Here is a 16,802-nt window from a genome sequence, read left to right on the forward strand (position 1 = left end):
TTAAAGAGGTATTCTCTGTTGTACAAAGTCCTGATGTCCCCAAATTCTTGCTCAGAAACAGGTCTGCATGCAACATAGGCAGTTGCTTAGTGTGTTGTAGGTGCACTGATCCTCCACAAAGACAGTGGCAGGGAAAACTCTGAGGTGTATCTGAGGTATGTTTCCCAGCATTTTAGAGCTTGTTTAAAGTGCTTGACAAGAAGGAGACTGCAACTGGAATGTTCTTAAAAAGAATGATTTTTTTTTTTTTTTTTTTTGCACAGTAGCTCCATTTTTCATTTTGCCATATAAATGCATCATTTGAGACGTACCTTTATACAGTAAAGACTCGACGCAGTACCCGTGAGGAGGAAAATCACAAGTTCCTTAAAATAGCTTTATCCACTGCATGTCTTTAGTGTCAGACTTGGGAGATATTTAAAGAAGGATATATTTTCTGGTGAATTTGCAATATGTGGGGCTTTATTACAAACTGAGAGGTTCTCTGTATGTTTTGACTTGATAGAGAAGTACATGTGAAAGATGACTGTGAGTTTCAGCTTTATCTTCTTTCCCATGTCTGTACATGTGACACCCTGCAGAGACCCTGCCACTGGGATGATGGTTGAAATCCACACCTTGCTTGTTTGAATGCCCGTTTACATTGAATTTTGCCATAGCCAGAGCTGAGTGAAAACTGAGCCTGGTTTTAAGCATGTAATCTTCACACTTTGAAAGTGCAAACAAGCCGCCACTTGTTCTTCCTCAGGCCTTCTGCAAAAACCAAGGTTAGCTGGTTCCTCCAAAACTGTTTATTTGGAGTTATTCAAGTGGTGGTGGAACATTGCAAAAATGTTTCAACAACTGTCTACAACATGTGACACGATACTCATCTCTTTCCTCACTGTCCTGTGACTTGCATTCAGTAAAGTATTTTCTTTCCCCTAGATACTGCTGACACCTGGCTGTGGTAATATGCCAATTCCCAATATCCACCATTAAAACTAATGAACTGTTGAAGCCTAGATAAATCACTTTAGTCATTACAAATAAAGATTAAAAAGGCTTAACTGAGTGTAAGGCTCATTTCTAAAATGCTGCAGTGGATGCATTATCAGGAGACCTTTAAGTTGAGATCTCAGTACATTTCAAAGGCCTCCTGTAGCAGCTGGCAGGATTATTAATAGCTGTCACAACTGATTTAGGTAGAGTGTGTTTTCTTGGGGGATTTTAACTAATGAGTCATGTCATTTGGTTCACCATAGTTTTTATTTGTTTTTCTTTGAAAGAAAGAAGTTTCTGTTATTGAGATGTGCATATAGACAGTGTGCCTCAGTTTGACAGCTTGAAGGAGCAGCCTACAAATTTTGGAATGTAAGGGTAGGAGTCTCAACTGGGATGTCACCATGACTTCAGTGAGTGCATGTGGCCTCTGATGCTCATAGGCCAGTGTTACTAAATAGATAATGGCATGGGTGTTGGTACAGAAGTCTACACACATATACACGTTCCCTAACTCTTCAAGCTGGAGGAGAAATTAAAATGGTTGTGTCAGATTTTACAGGAACAACATGATCCCAAACTGAGAAATGTGTTCCTCCTTCACAGCACCATCCTTCTGCCAAACTATATGTGTGGCACTGCAGCAAGTAGCCAAGGAAGATCTTTCTATTGTCATTGATTTAGAAGCCCCACTATGTTTGCTCACCTAAACTAAGCATTTACCCACTGTTTGTATTCAGCATTTCAGGTGACAGCTGCACTAATAGTTGGCATAATCATAGTACCAGCCAAATTGCAGCAATGTTACAGGTGTCAGGACACTTGCTTAATTTCAAAACACTGCATATTTCAGATTGTGTATTTTTCATTTGAATAATTATGTGTTTTATATTCTTTTACATACTGTTAAAAATAGTCTAGAGCCTTGAAATACCTAACTCTTGTCATCAGCTGCAGTGCCACAATTATTTTTTTACTGGCTTCAGTTGGAATGACTCAATCATCTGACAGTTAGCAATGATTTTACGAAGTATATTTTGGAATCCACAAGGCTTATTTAGAGTAAAAAATCATTTTCTTCAAAGTGAAGATAGCAGTCTTCACTTTAAGCTTTCCCAGCTACTTGCCACTTTTAAGTTTCTCCCAATGTTATAAGAACGGGATATTATTTCATTGATGCTTGTATCTGTTTGGTTTTGGTTTTTGGCATTTTTTATGATGACTCCTCTTTGAGTTTAATGCTATGGAATTTATGGTAGCATTAAGAAGAAAAGAAATAGGTCCCTAGCCCTAGATTCCCAGAATGGGATATAGTAACCAAGACCAAAACGTGGCTGAGCACACTGCTACATCACATACAAAATCAACATGAAGAGTATGTTGTTAACATTACAATAAGGCTCTCAAGTGCTGTAGAAGTGCAAGAACTATAGTTTCCAGTTGTTGAATGCTTAACTGCGTGATGCTAATGGTGTTGTTTCAATGAAGTTTTCATGCTTCATGATTTAATGTATCATAATATTCTCGTACCCTCTTTATTTCTAGAGTCCCTAGCTTTTCCCTCCCTTCACAGGAGGGAATGTCCTCAGCTAGCAAGCAACTGGATCAGATTCTTTGTCTTCACTTTTCCCACTCACAACTCCTATTCACATCTTCTGGCCTGCATCAAAACTCCCATGCTGTTCCTTGGACCAGCCCTTTTCATGACTGGGATTCCCATGCTATTTGCACTGCACCACCCTTGCTACAGCAATCCAGTTACAACTAGTGCGTGAACATGAGGCTGAAGAAGCTGCAGCAAGTGGTGACAACATTTGGGTTGAAGGGACCTTAAAGATCTTCAAATGCCTAGTTCCAATGCCTCTGCCATAGGCAAAGACACATTCCACTAGACTAGGTTGCTTAAAGCCCCATCCAACCTGGCCTTGAACACTTCCAGGGATGGGGCATCCACAGCTTCCCTTCACAACCTATGCCAGTGCCTCGCCACCCTCACAGTAAAAAATTTTCTTTCTTATATCTGGTATAAACCTACCCTCTTTCAGTTCAAAGCCATTCCCCCTTGTCCTGTCACTATACTCCCTGATTAAAAAAAACTCCCTATCTCTCCTGGAGGCCCCCATTAGGAACTGGAAGGTATATCCACAGCCTTCTCTTCTCCAGGCTGAACAACCCCAGCTCTCTCATCTTTTCCACATGGGAGAGGTGCTGCAGCCCTCTGGTTATCTCTGTGCCCTCCTCTGGCCCTCCTCCAACAGGTTCATGTCTTTCTTATGCTGGGGCCCGTCCAGCGTGTCAACCACCCCACAAAGCTTGGTGTCATCAGCCAGCTTGCTGATGATGCACCTGATCCTACTGTCCATGTCCCTGACAAAGATGTTAAATAATACTGGTCCTAATACAGACCCCTGAGGGGCACCACTCCTCACTCCTCTCCACATGGACACTGAGCCATTGACCACAACTCTTTCATTGGGACCATTCAGTCAATTCCTTATCCACTGAGTGGTCCACCTGTCAAATCCAGGTCTCTCTGTTTTAGAGTCAAGGATGTGTAGGAAAATATGAAATGCTTTGCACAAGTCCAGTGATGTTCCTTTACCCACCAATGCTGTAACCTCATCATAGGAGGCCATCAAATCTGCCAGGCGTGATATGCCCTTAGTGAAGCCCGGTTGACCATCCTGTTAGTTCTTCATGTGTTTAAAATCAATGAACTCGCTTTAGTGCTTTGACATACAAAACCAATCTTTGAAGGCTCTGATCAATAAATGGCCAGTGTCTTACTGTGCTGCAGTCTTTCCAGAAGAGGTGAAAATCCAAGATTTTAACTTCTTTGGGCTGTTAAAGTTTCCATAAGGTTTTCAGGACACATGGATGTATTTTGACCAAATTCCAACCTTGAGAACTGCAACTCTCATTGGATAGATTTCCCCTGCGCTGAATGTTTTCTGTGCTTTTCCTTGTTGCTTCATGTCAAAAGGGATCATGCAGCAGCTATGCACTGGCACACAATTGCCTCGTTCCTATAGGGCACCGACACTATCACCAGGAGTGCAAAAGGTGGAGACCTTTATTTCCAGCATGACCACATCAGTGGGGATTATGATCAGAGTAATGGCACAGAGGAGCATACCTGCACAACGTCTCCCAGGTTGGCATGGGCTGTTACTGGGAGCTGAGGCAAAGGCAGATGAAGGTGTGCAGAGAATCAGTTATTACCAAACTGGTGGCTTCAACCCCCTTTATAACTGAAGTCACAGCTGAAAATTCGGTTGCCTGTCTGTCTGATGATCAGAGGAACAAGGGACCTGGGTTTCCTCAGATTGGAAGAGTGAATTACACACCTCTGCCCTCATGCCTCTGCAGAATGAAAGCCCTTGATCTGCATGTAGGAAGAGTGCTAGAAATTCTGCAAAGGCTGATTTCCTTAAGTAAATGGCCATGGTTTTCCTGATTATTTACAGCTTCGTCTAAACAGCCTGAGCATTCGTTTGGCCTTTAGAAACCTCTTTTTCTGTTTATCCCCACTACCAACTTGGAGTGTGACAGAAGCTGGAAGTAGTCTGGAGGACCATAGCAAGAATGACTAGAGGACTGGAAAACATGGCTGGGATGTCAAGCTAAAGAATTTGATTTGTTAGTCCTAAAAAAAAAAGAAGACTTCATGGACAGTGTTTGCAGGCATGATGTTGAAGAGGATGGTAAGCAGTTATCTATGAAATCTATGAGGGGAGAAACAAGTACAAATCAGCCTAATGTACAGCATAAGATAACTGGATTTGAAAGACTTTCCCCCTCCATGGGTCAGTGTCATGAAATCTCCAGGCTGAGTGCATGTTTATAACAGCAAGCTGGACAGCTGTTCCCAGTGAGTTCTTGTTTTGTACAAGGTCCTGCCTCCAAGAAGGCGGCCAGGATAGATGTTCAGGAGCTTCTTCCTGCCCTATTCTGGCTGCTGTTGTGTGCTGCAAGAAGCAGCAACACAAGAGTGTACAAGAAGCAGTGTACAGGAGCAGTGTACTGCAAGAAGCAGTGTACAGGAGCAACCTAGCTATGTTGTTGGAACAATTAGGTAGGGATCAGCTGGTCAGTCAGGTCAGGTCAGATCAGTTTGCCTCTTGAAGTGCTCTCTGCCTTCAACTGTAAGTTTTAGAACATGTGTTTGGGTGGGCTTTTTTTAAGAATACACCTCATCCTGTTAACGGTCCGTCTCTCAGACTCAGCTGCTACAGACATTTGCAAAAGCAACAGAAACCTTTACTTTTCTGAAATTACTTTTCTGAACACTTTTTCAGAATTAAATGAATTCATGCAATGCCACTGGCTTTCATACAGTGCAACCTTTGCATCTTGATGAAATTGGACTCCCTGTTTTGCATTTCATTTTAGTGTGTTCTGTGAGACTAAGTAGAACTTACTAGAAAATTGATTTTTTTCTAAATTATTTTTCTAATTTATGTCTCTTGTTCATATTTTCCATTTCTTCCCTGATTTCATATATCTCTGTGTTCTTGGTCTTAGTTTTTCCTGCTGAGAAGTGCTGACTGCTGTGCAGCATACATTTTTCTTGTAGAAACACAGCTAGAATAGTAGAAAAAAAGAAAAAAGAAAAAGACTGTCTTCATATTAATCAGGAGAGAACGTGTCCCTGGCAGCCCCTGTTCAATCTGAGCCCGATATGGAGGTTGATATAACAACTTGCAGTACTGATTTAGGTGCCACATCTGTTACTGAGAAATAAAAACCTAGTAGGTGAGCATCCCTCCATAAAATCTTAACCCTTTTGTAAAGACCTGTTTACACATCTAAAAACTCAAAGGCATTTTTAGTGTGTAAATGTAGATTTAGATGTAAATCAGATACTCCTAGCTATGCAGTTTTGCATCACCTATTGTGTTTTGCACTAGACACTGCCTTTCTTATTGGCAATTTTACCTCTGGCTATGTAGAATTATAATCCATAGATCTGTAGATTGGCACCTGTGGATGTGGCTTTTCTTTCAAGCAGGCCACATTGTTCAGTTCTGATGATTTAACCTCCCAAGATCATTAAGTGTGAACAAGCTGAACAAATGTACCTTCTGATAAAGCTGCTAGGACTCATGTTGCTGAGGTCCTCCAAGGACCTAAAGCCTCTTCAGACTGCTTGCAGAAAATTCAGAGGAAGCGAATTACAAGCAGGGAATTTGCACCTATGGTAGCCTGATGTCTGTTGCATGTACGAGACCTGGGAGCAGTTCCTGTCCTGTGTTTGCAAAATTGAGGTGGCTTAGTTAAGAGTACTGTAAGCCTAGATGCAGACAATACTTTGGGCTAAATGGCATATTTCAGCAAAAGTCTGTGCTTCTCTGACCCAAACCTGATGACAATAAGCAGGGTTTAAAATAAGGGAGAACTGAGTTTTGCTGGCTTTTGAACTGAAACAACTACATCACATTTTAAATCAACTTGGAAAGAAGACCAACTCTGCATGCAGGCAAGCCTTTAAGCTTCAACTTGTTTGTGTGATGTACAGACTAGACAGAACAAAGGGCATCATTGTTCTCTCACCAGCTCTAATCCACACATCTCTTTCTTCGCTTGTTATTCTCTGCTGGACCTGTGAGGTCATCTCAGTTTGACTGGTCATTTGTGACTGCAATAATAATTTTTTAGAAGATGCCACATGTGGTGAAAATACCTGTCCTAATACTGTTAACAGCATGGTGAAAGACAGGCTGTTCACCTGGTCACGGCTGAAAGCAGACTCTGCAAGTGCTGTTTTCCTTGTTTGGGTCTGATTTCTGTCTCATGCCTATTTGCCAGCATAACGTGATGTCAGATTTCAAAAATACTCGGAGGAAGGATTTGCACTTACAGCTGCACACTGATGAGTGCCCCTTCTGATTCCCTTCCCCCAGTTCATTAACATGCGTGTCTTCCCTTATTGGTGTTAGCCATTATGTGAACAGCTGGTAACTGTTCTGTTTTTCTTCTCAACAAAAAGAGGGCTTCACAGCCATGAGGAAAATTAGTATTAGGTACAAGCAATTTTTAATACTGACTCCAGGTCCATTAATTTTTTCATTATCGTTATCATCATCATCATGGCAAGGGTGGGCAAGTAGGCTGCAGGCCTGATTCTCATCTCACTGGGAGAAGTATAAAGGGAGAGAAAGTCTTTCAAAGGCAGCAGAGTTACACCAATGCAGCTGTGGTAAGTGCAGATCAGGGTCTGACTCTCATTACATTTTTCATGGCTGCCTCTAAAATATGAGTGGTTTCTCTTCCAAATCCATTTTAACTGTAATTAACTGTAATGAAGATTTTTTTTTCCTACTTGTATTCCTCAAATAGGTGCTCCACCAAAGATTTTAAATGACCCCTCTGACTGCATATCATGCATATCAAGGTAGAAATTACGTCTCTCACGTATGTAAGGAGAGTAATAGGATAATTGGTAACTAGACATATTTGCTGGGGTTCTGACTTTGATTTTTTCCTCAGGAGTTGACTGGTTAAGATGGAATATGTATTTTTAGTGGACTATCATGGTTGTATTCAGGACTCAGCAAGGACAGGTCAAAAGATGTTGTGAACTGTCTGAAATACTCTAGAATTTAGATCTCCACCTTCCAGGTTAGATTTTTTAATTATTTGGGAGAGTTATTGTCTTCCATGTTTTTCATCCACATATTTTCCATTTTCTCTTCTCCATCCATAAGCCTGAGAACATATTTATTTTCCATAGGAACCAACAACAATATACTCATTAATTTTTTCCCTGGTATGGGAAGCTCAGTTATGTAAGCTGTAGTGAGATAAAAGAATACAAGATCTGAACTTCTGTCTGGCAGAACCAGTTCAACTCTTCCTAACTACAAGTGCCTTTACTAAGACAAAGTCTCCAGAAGTAGTGTCTGGTGGATCTAGAAATTTCTGTAGGAGATTTCCATATGAATAAGAGTTCTCATGCTATCTGGGATGAATTTAATTCTTTTTTTTAACAGTAAGAATAATTAATAATGTAGAACCATATTCTTAGTAGTGTGCACTTCTTACACATTGAACGCAGCTGATAACAGACTGTAAGTAAAATAATTGTGGAAAAGAGACAACATGAAGCATATTCTGTGCATATGTAAAATTACATTTTTCCTGAAAAATATGATACTCTAAAGCTGTGATGTATGATCACTACAGATTAGACCAGACTCAATTCTTTTTACAGGTTAAATACAAGTGCAAAATAGTGAATGGCCTGGTCTTTAAACCAAAAAAAACCAGTATGTTTCTGCAATTAAGTTAAATTATACCTTGATGCCACAGGTATTGGAAATCAGTTCAGATTTTACTTCTGTTCCCATCATATCTTCCTCTGTAGCACTATTCTCTCTTATTATTTTTCATTTGATTCTAATCTCCCATTCCAAAGAAAAGTAATTTACAACAAATTGGTAGAATGGTTTTAAATGAACAGAAGTCTGTAACCAGTCAGATGACATGGAAATTAAGGAAATGCTGGGAACACAGTGCCAAAAGATAAATAATGAAATTGGGTTTGAATGTTGAGTTATTTCCCTGTCTTCCAAATGAAAACAGGCATATAGTGATTAATTGTCCGAACAAAGTCAATGAGACAGTACGTCTTCTGCTCAGTTTTTCCCCGTAGGATCGTATTTCCATCTCTGGAACTGTTTATTCTCAGCCACCAGAGGGTGCCCTGATAGCAATATTACCGGGAATTTATAAATAATCGTTTCAGGGTTTTTTGGCTTCTGTGGAGCTAGCCGTGGCTTTAATTCTCAAGTTCCTGCTTGCTTTGGCTGGTTTGTTTGCTTGCTTGTTTTCCCTCTGTCTCTTTATTTAGAGCTTCTGCAAGGTGAGAGGTTCTTGCTGAACGAGTTAGTACTTCATCACCTTGATGTTATTTTAATGGCGTTTGTCAGCACAGCACAAATAGTCTCACTGTGTAGCTCCTCGCATCGTGGCCAAACGTGACTTACTACTCCACAAATGTAAATTCAGCATTAAACAACGGCTTCCAGGTGATTAAAATAGATGTGGTAGAATCGAGGACGACTTCAGGATAGGGAAACTTGTAGTACTTGGTTCATGCCCTCCTCTGTCCACTACCAGACATAAGCATATTTGTCTTCTCCAAACTTGCCAACTTATATTTCCCATGCGAGGAGATATTCCATGTCTTAAAATTATTCACATTGTCACCCATACTAAAAAGCCTAAGCAAATATACAGAACTTGCATGAGCCTCATGTATGATGAGCGTTGCAGTTCTTCCTGTAAGTACATTTCACTGTGCTATGTAATGTCACCGTCCTGTGTTAAAAACCTCCAACAGGTGGGAGCCGTTGTTGTGACTTTGAGAACTTTGTGTGTAGACTCTTTCATACTCTCCAGGAATCATATACTGGTTGAGCTCAGACAACTGAGCAATTGTGATTGCCCTGTGAGTGAAAGATCACTATCACAATTTACTGTACCAGCAGTATGGGCGACTTGGAGAGATGGGAACATCATCAGCCTTTAAAAGAACTGTTGGATGGAATAGGGAGAAAGCATAAAGAAGAAACCTGATTTAAGGGATCACCACTTAATTACAGGAAAATTAAGTAGAAAAAGCAAACAGCATAGTCCACAATCTTGGAGGTGAGAGGAAGATAGAGATGGAAGGCTGTAGTTTGAAAAACTGTTATTTCTCAGGAAAATTATTATTTGGAATGGAAAGCCAAGGTGTGTCCCTGTAGACAGGTAGGGCAAAAGGGCAAAAACTGCAAGAGAGAAAATGCTCAAAGAGAGAAGAGGAAAAAGATACAGGGAAGAGAGAAGTAATGAGATGAATTTGGAAGTTTGAAGGGAAACTGAGGCAGAATAGTCTCTGCAAAAACACATTTTAATGAAAATTAACAGGCACTGTCATAAGTCTAAGGCAGCATGATTTTTTTCCTGGAGTTTGTTTCTTTAGCTGAAGTTGTGGTATTCGTTATTATCTGAAATTACCCACTATGGAAAAATAATCACTCTCATACAATCCACTGAGAAATCCATTATGTCATTTTAAAGGTCAGATTTGAAAATGGATTTGAACTTGGTTTATTGATATGAGCCTGAAAACATTGCACACAGTGATTTCTGACTGCAAATAAAGAATATTTTACCTGAGTTGTGGGTGAAAATGGCCTGGATCAGCAAACAAGTTGCAAATAGTTGTATACTGTTGCAAATGGTCTTGCATCCTAGATTTTTCTAGAAGATGTTGTTCTTAAGTAGGTAGGACTGCCCTCTGACCTGCGATCTCATGTGCTCATTCTGTTACCAGAAACGAGTTGAGGAAGAGTGGCAGCTTTCATGCTCTTTGTCCTTGCATCAGAAGTTGTCACTCAACTGAGTAGTGCCTTTGCCTTTGTGACTTTTGCAGATAGTGCTTTGCTTTTGGAGACCTCATAGTCTGTGTGGTGTAATTTTCCAACCTCAGGGGCCTGTAAGCAAATCAGTCAGTCAGTCTGTGCCTCCTAGAGGCTGAGCCCAGTGTGCTCAGACATCTTCCCAAGAAGGAAGCAGATACATCCCCCTACTACACAGCCATGCCAAGCATGTACAGCAACCCAGCACCATGGCAAAGAACAGGGGAAGATAGGGAGGATCTGGTTACCACCACTCCAGCAATTCATCCATACCCCTCTGAAGTCTACAGTCTGGATGAGCTGCAGGCTGTAACCAGACTGGGAGTCCTTGGCTTGCAGATAATCATGTTGCCACTTTGTGAGTAGAACTGTTGATATGCAGCAAGCCGTTCAATGACTCATGTCCCGCAGTTTTATCAGTTTCAGACTGCTTTCAGGACAGAGGCACCAAGGTGCTGTGCATGGGGTCACTGCACCTCTTTGTTGCTGCCCTCCCAGCATTATATGTTGAACCCACCACAGCCTGTGGTGGTTTTGCCATGTGCAAAAGACTTCTCTGCCCTTTGTGCAGATATAATTTTAACACACCTACTACCACAGCTGGAAAGAGAGACTAAGCTGTAGCAAAGATTCTTGGATGCTTCTTGGAGGGCAACACAAATTATCTTTGTTGCTTGTGGAAATAAGCAGATTGCAGCTGTTGTACTAAAGACAGCACCATGCAGCTCAGAGAAGAATGTATAGTTCTGCCACCAGATCCTTCAAAAACCAGTATATTTTATTATGCTCTTTATGATTTTTTGAAGTGTTGCTGCTCTTCAATTCCTCTGCTCTGGAAATTGTTTTTCTCCAAGCCTGACGTAACTACAGCTAACTTTGTAGACACCATTGAGACAAATATATATAAAGGATATACAATTTTAATGTGACATGAAGTAGAATGGTTTGGTGACTTTTTTTTCTGCCAACTGCTGGACTAGAAAATCTTCATGATATTTCTAAAATTAATTCACTTCAGCCATTCCTAGAGTAACTCTTTCTTGTGTGTGTTTACACTAGTTCATCCATATGTATAATAGAAAGCAAAATGCCAAGAAGAGGGCTGAACTTTCTAAATTGAGTCTGTTTGTAGATAGCCATGACTTTCACATCTGAATACCATTTTTTGGTGGAATGGCTCTAGGTAGACATTATAACATGCCAGGGAAAGGATTCTTCTGCTGCGTCTGTCTCAGTAGTTGTTCAGAAGTGATTGTGTTTGTGCATCATCGCATTATTGCAAAGAGATCAAAAAATCAGATTATTTCTGTACAATGGGCTGGGTAGTGGTTTCTTGGAGCAATAATACTGGAGAGGTTTCAAATGCACCTGTTAAAATATTTGTATTCTAGCGGGTGCCAAAGCATTCCTTTGTACACATTGTATTAACATGTTTTGCACAGGCATATTGTCTTTTGTCCCAAAACTAATGAGTTTTAAAAATGTCAGTGACTCACGTGAAGTTTGTATTCATCATAGTTATCTTGGCATGAGCCCTGTGCCTGTCCATCCATGCATGGATGTCACACAAGTACACAATCTGTGACGTAATCATCATCTTTGACAAAGGATTTCTTACAACACAGTCCTGCTGTGGAATGCTCTAAAATAGTGGAATTCACATTTGTGTGTTTGAAGCATTACCCTGAGAGATTATAGGCACAGAGTGATTCATACTGCTTTCTTTTTTTGTGCTCCATCCAAGTAACAGGATTCTGCCAAGTATTTGTAGCTCTTGAAAGCCATGCTCATGTCTTTCCAGGACAGAAGTATCTTCAGTAAGTATGCAGCCTGGCAAGATGAGAAGAAGAATTTCCCTACAATGGCTAAGATGAATACTGCTAATACTAGTTCATAGCAAAATTTATGTCAGTGAATACTCAACAGCAAATTCCCAAAGTTATTAGTTACTGTTTGTTTGTGGGAGACTTTGCTTGAGCTAGAGAAAATTTTTATTTTATGCTACTTCTAACATGAGTTTGCTCTGCAATGCCTTATTTTTTGAAGAACACAGCAGTACAAGTCAGGAATTTACTGGGTTTCTTTCAACTGAAATTAGATTTTCTGAAATTAATTTTCTGAATTAGAGAATGTTTCCTTCCTCTGATTCTCCTAGTGGCACAGTTTATTACAGAGCCAGGAGTGGACCATATGGTCCATAAAAGCTTTGTACTGGATAGTGGTAGAACAAAACATTGTCTTCATGTGAACTTCACTGAGAAAAAGACCTGTCATTACGTGTCCTAAATACACTTGAGAGCAAGCAAATCTCATCTGAAATACATGGTGAAGTGTATGTTCCCTATTCTAGACAAAAATAGCTTAGAATGCTTAATTCTGCTAGACTGGCTCCTTGAACTGAGTTTTCAGTATCTATAGTTCTTCTTCACAGTGTTGTGTAGTGTTCTCTTCTGATTTGCAGTAAGTCTAGAGAGAAGTGATACCCCACATGAGTATTTGCCTCGTGTGATGTTTGAGGCTTTCTGGCTTGTAGTTTACAAATTTTGCTGTGCTATTTTTATCCTAATTTTATATTTAATTACTTTTTATTTACTTCATAAGAACATAAAATAATCCCACCAGACCGTCAGTTCAGGACACATCAACAATAAATTGTTTGTCTGTCAGCCAATGAACCACTCCAAGGCAAGACAAGAAGCTACTGTACATATCAACTGATGCAATTTATAGCATCAGCTGATATGTACTTAAAATATTATGGCATTGACTGCATACAAAGATTACACTGTAAAAGATTAACTAGGGTAAATTAAATAATTGATACACTTTGAAGCCTATAGATAAGAGGATTGATGAAGGGTCCTGGAGTCTTTTACTCATGCTAGCAGTCCCATCAAAGTCAAATGCTATCAGCACTCTCTGAAGTCTGCTGGAAAAACTTTGAACTGAGACCCCTTACTCTGAAGTGCGACCATTCCATTCTATCCCCTTGTTTTTGCAGGTCAGGCTCAAGAAGTAGGACTCAGAGTGATTCAACAATTTCATGCTTTTTTGTTGTTGTTGTTTTTGGTCAGAAAGTCTATGGAGATGTGGCGTATGGGATCAAATCAGCCCTTCATTTCCTCTGAAAGTTTTTGAGACAGCACTAAGGGTTGGACTCGATGATCTCGGAGGTCTTTTCCAACCCAATCGATTCTATGATTCTAAGCAGTGGAAAAGCTTGGCAGTACAATGTGTGTCCAAGAATCAGGCACTGAAATGCAGCTATAAAGCCCACAGCTTTGTCAATTTTATCTTTTATATAAAATGGCAGTGAATTGTTCAGGAATGAAAATCTATTACTATTGCTACTATTATTTATTAACGTTATTATTATTATTACTATTATTGAATGATACTTCCTCTCTGAAAAATTATTGTTTCTTAGCCAGTGCCACAAGCAATACTTTTTTGAGTACATATCACATGACAAATCTCTGTCAGGCAGTGTCTTGTTCATCCAGCTGTGCTCTACCAGAGACTGTTGTTAGGTATGTATTTGCCTCAGCCTCTAACATCACTTGTCAATGATTTTTTTTTTCTGTTTGTCCTCATGATGACCTGAAAACCTGAAGAGAGATTAGATCCAAGCTAGCATATAAGGACTAGATTAAAAAAATTAATGAATGAGAAATGCAGGGAAAGGACTGTGAGGAAACTACAAAAATTCTACCTTGCTATATCCAAAATGTAGTGCTGTGGGCACTGTTGAGCCCCTGTGTCCAGATGAGCACCCTGCCCTGATTGTGATGCTGTTTTTGGGTAAGATCCTTCTTCTTTCTCCTGGGTCTCTGTTGCAAAGACAGCATGGCTGCACAGCATGGCAGAAGTAATTAATAGTACCTAATTTGTCCACCTGGGGAAAGCAGGGTCCCAGAGCAGACTGTGATGCTTGCTTCTCTGACAATCATTTGAAATTACTGGGCAAAGCTGATTCTGAGATTTCCAGCTGGCTGGTTGACACCTGGTGCTTGTACAGGGGTGCTGAAGAAGAAAAGTTATACCTCCCCTGAGACCATATCAGGGCTGCAGTCTCATGTATCCAAGAACATGGGTGTGTGCAGCTGAGGCTGTAGCAAACCTCTCATCCTTGCAGGACCAGGACCTTTGAGAGAGGGCCAAGGACATGAGCTCCCTGACAATAGCTCTTGCAGAGGTACAGCCACAGAAGGGGGGGGTGTTCTGACCTGCTTTTGAGGACATTTCCATATATGCATTGTCTAGGGTTTCTGGGGAGCTCAAGGATTGTATTTGCTGACTGTGTGTCTTTTCCCCTAGAAGTAGGGCAGCTCTTCACAGTCCCTAGCCTCAATCTGACATAACTTGCTAACCCACACTGGTTCTGCTTCTCCTCTCTAGAACTAATTTTCTGTACAGGTTCAGTGTGTTGAGTTTATTCTGTGTTGTGGTCAGGGGGGGATTTTTTGTGGTTTTGGCTAGACAGTTGTTGTGACTTGACCACTACTTATCCCACAGCTCCTAGTCATCTTTAATGTTGCTTTGCTTTTGTGACATTCACGTGCTCTCCACTGCCTTATGTGCAAGCCTTTGACTTTTTCTGAGTAGGGATTGCTTTTTGTGGTGTTATCTGAATATCCTGTGGAGTTCCCTCATTGAGGCCTTGCATACCACTACAGAGCATTGACAATATTAATGAACTCAGCAGAAATAGCAATACTGCAAAAGGGAAAACAGCCATTAGCTGTTTTTAAGACATGAGGAAAGAGTACCGAAGTGAGAGCATCAGGACAAGTGCAAAGATGTCATTCCCAAGATGATGTTTTCCACCTACATGGTACTTGCTGTAAAATACAATATCTCAGATGAAAATAAGCTGCTTGAAGTATGTTTTTTATGTCCCACCTCTGGCAGTTGAGATTTGCTCCAGATCATGGTCATGCTGCTCTCTCTCAACTCCAGGCAGTTTGTCTCCCCTCTCCTCGACCAAGGGGCTGGATTTTACAGGAGGATCCTGCAAAGCACTAGCAACGGGCTATCAGCTCCGCTATCTCCCAAAGGCTGTGTAACTCTTAGCATACAGAACCATGCCAGGCTCAGAGCACTTTGTTCGCCGGACTTTCCCGAGAGCTTTCCCCCATTACTAAATGTTCCCGATCAGGACAAACAATGATATGTACAGGGCGAAGGGATGCGCCGGGTGGTCAGGATAACTCGGGAAAGCCGTTTGGCTCTCCTTCCCCACTGGAGCCTCGGTGGCGAAACTCATCTTCCTGGAGCGCTTCCAGCAAAGCAGGGCCGGGCGGGCGCAGGAGCTCCGGAAGGCGGGTCAGCCCCGGGGAAGGCGGTGGCAGCGACGCCCGCCCCTCTCACCTGGGCAAGCCGGCACGGAGCGCCGGCTCTGCTCCCTTCCGCTCCTTGGAGGATGAACGGGCCGGGGAGGAAGGTAAGGGGAAGCCAGGTGGGTCAGGGGGTGGAGGGGCTATCCCCGGGGCTGACCCCTGCTCCGGGGCGCCCGAAGCCGGGGCACAGTGGCGTCGGGTGCTGACACGCTGCGGGCGGCGCGGCGGGATCAGAAGGGATGTGTCTTATGGCCAGTGCCGCCGCGGCGTCTGCCTGGCCCGGCTCAGCGCGGCTCGGCTCGGCAGGAGCTGTGCTCAACAGTGGCCGAAGCCCCAGAGCCTAAGGGTCATCCTTCCCGTTGGTGCGGTGACCACTCGAGAGGGATTTGCTGTGTAGATATTTCAAATATTCCCGGAGTAGAATCATCAAGGGAGCAGAGTTGTGTCGTTAAAGTAATAAAGAGTGAAGAGTAAGGAAACGACCACTGAAGTGCTGCTATGGGGACTGTTCAGTGCTGGCAGGAGAGCTGCAGTTGCTTTTCTTAACTTTGAGCACTGTGAAGTACTTGATTCCATCCAAACCAAAGGGTTTGCTGGAGAGCAGCAGCCTCAGACTTTTAAATGTAATCACTATTGTCCTAGAAAATTTGCTTGTAACTAGAAGTATCTGACCACTGTACTGCAAAAAGTTAAGCTCCTCCAGGGTAATAATGCTAATACCAGTTGCTACTGCTGGTGGCTGAAGACTGTTGTTGCTATGTATTTCTATATGTTACTCTTCTTCTTCAAAGCAGTGTAGTAAAGGTATACTGTGTCTCTCAATATAACATTGATACTAAGAACAATACCAGCTTGGCCCATTCTAAAGAAAATGACTGCAGGTGTCCATCCCCAGGAGGGAATCTTCATCCCTGGGGCAGCTCATCACTTGTCAGCAGTGAGGAGCAAAAGCCCAGGACTGCATCTTCCCCTATCCTTAGAGAGGGAGAAACAGCTGTCGACAGAGGAGAGCAGGAACCAATGCTCTTCCTTGCTCACACACAAAGGGGTGGAGAAGGTAGCGAGTGAAGGAAGG

The sequence above is a fragment of the Pipra filicauda genome, unplaced genomic scaffold, assembly GCF_003945595.2.
Source record: "Pipra filicauda isolate LSUMZ 115617 unplaced genomic scaffold, ASM394559v2 scaffold35_size7292922_pilon, whole genome shotgun sequence".
Taxonomy (NCBI): Eukaryota; Metazoa; Chordata; class Aves; order Passeriformes; family Pipridae; genus Pipra; species Pipra filicauda.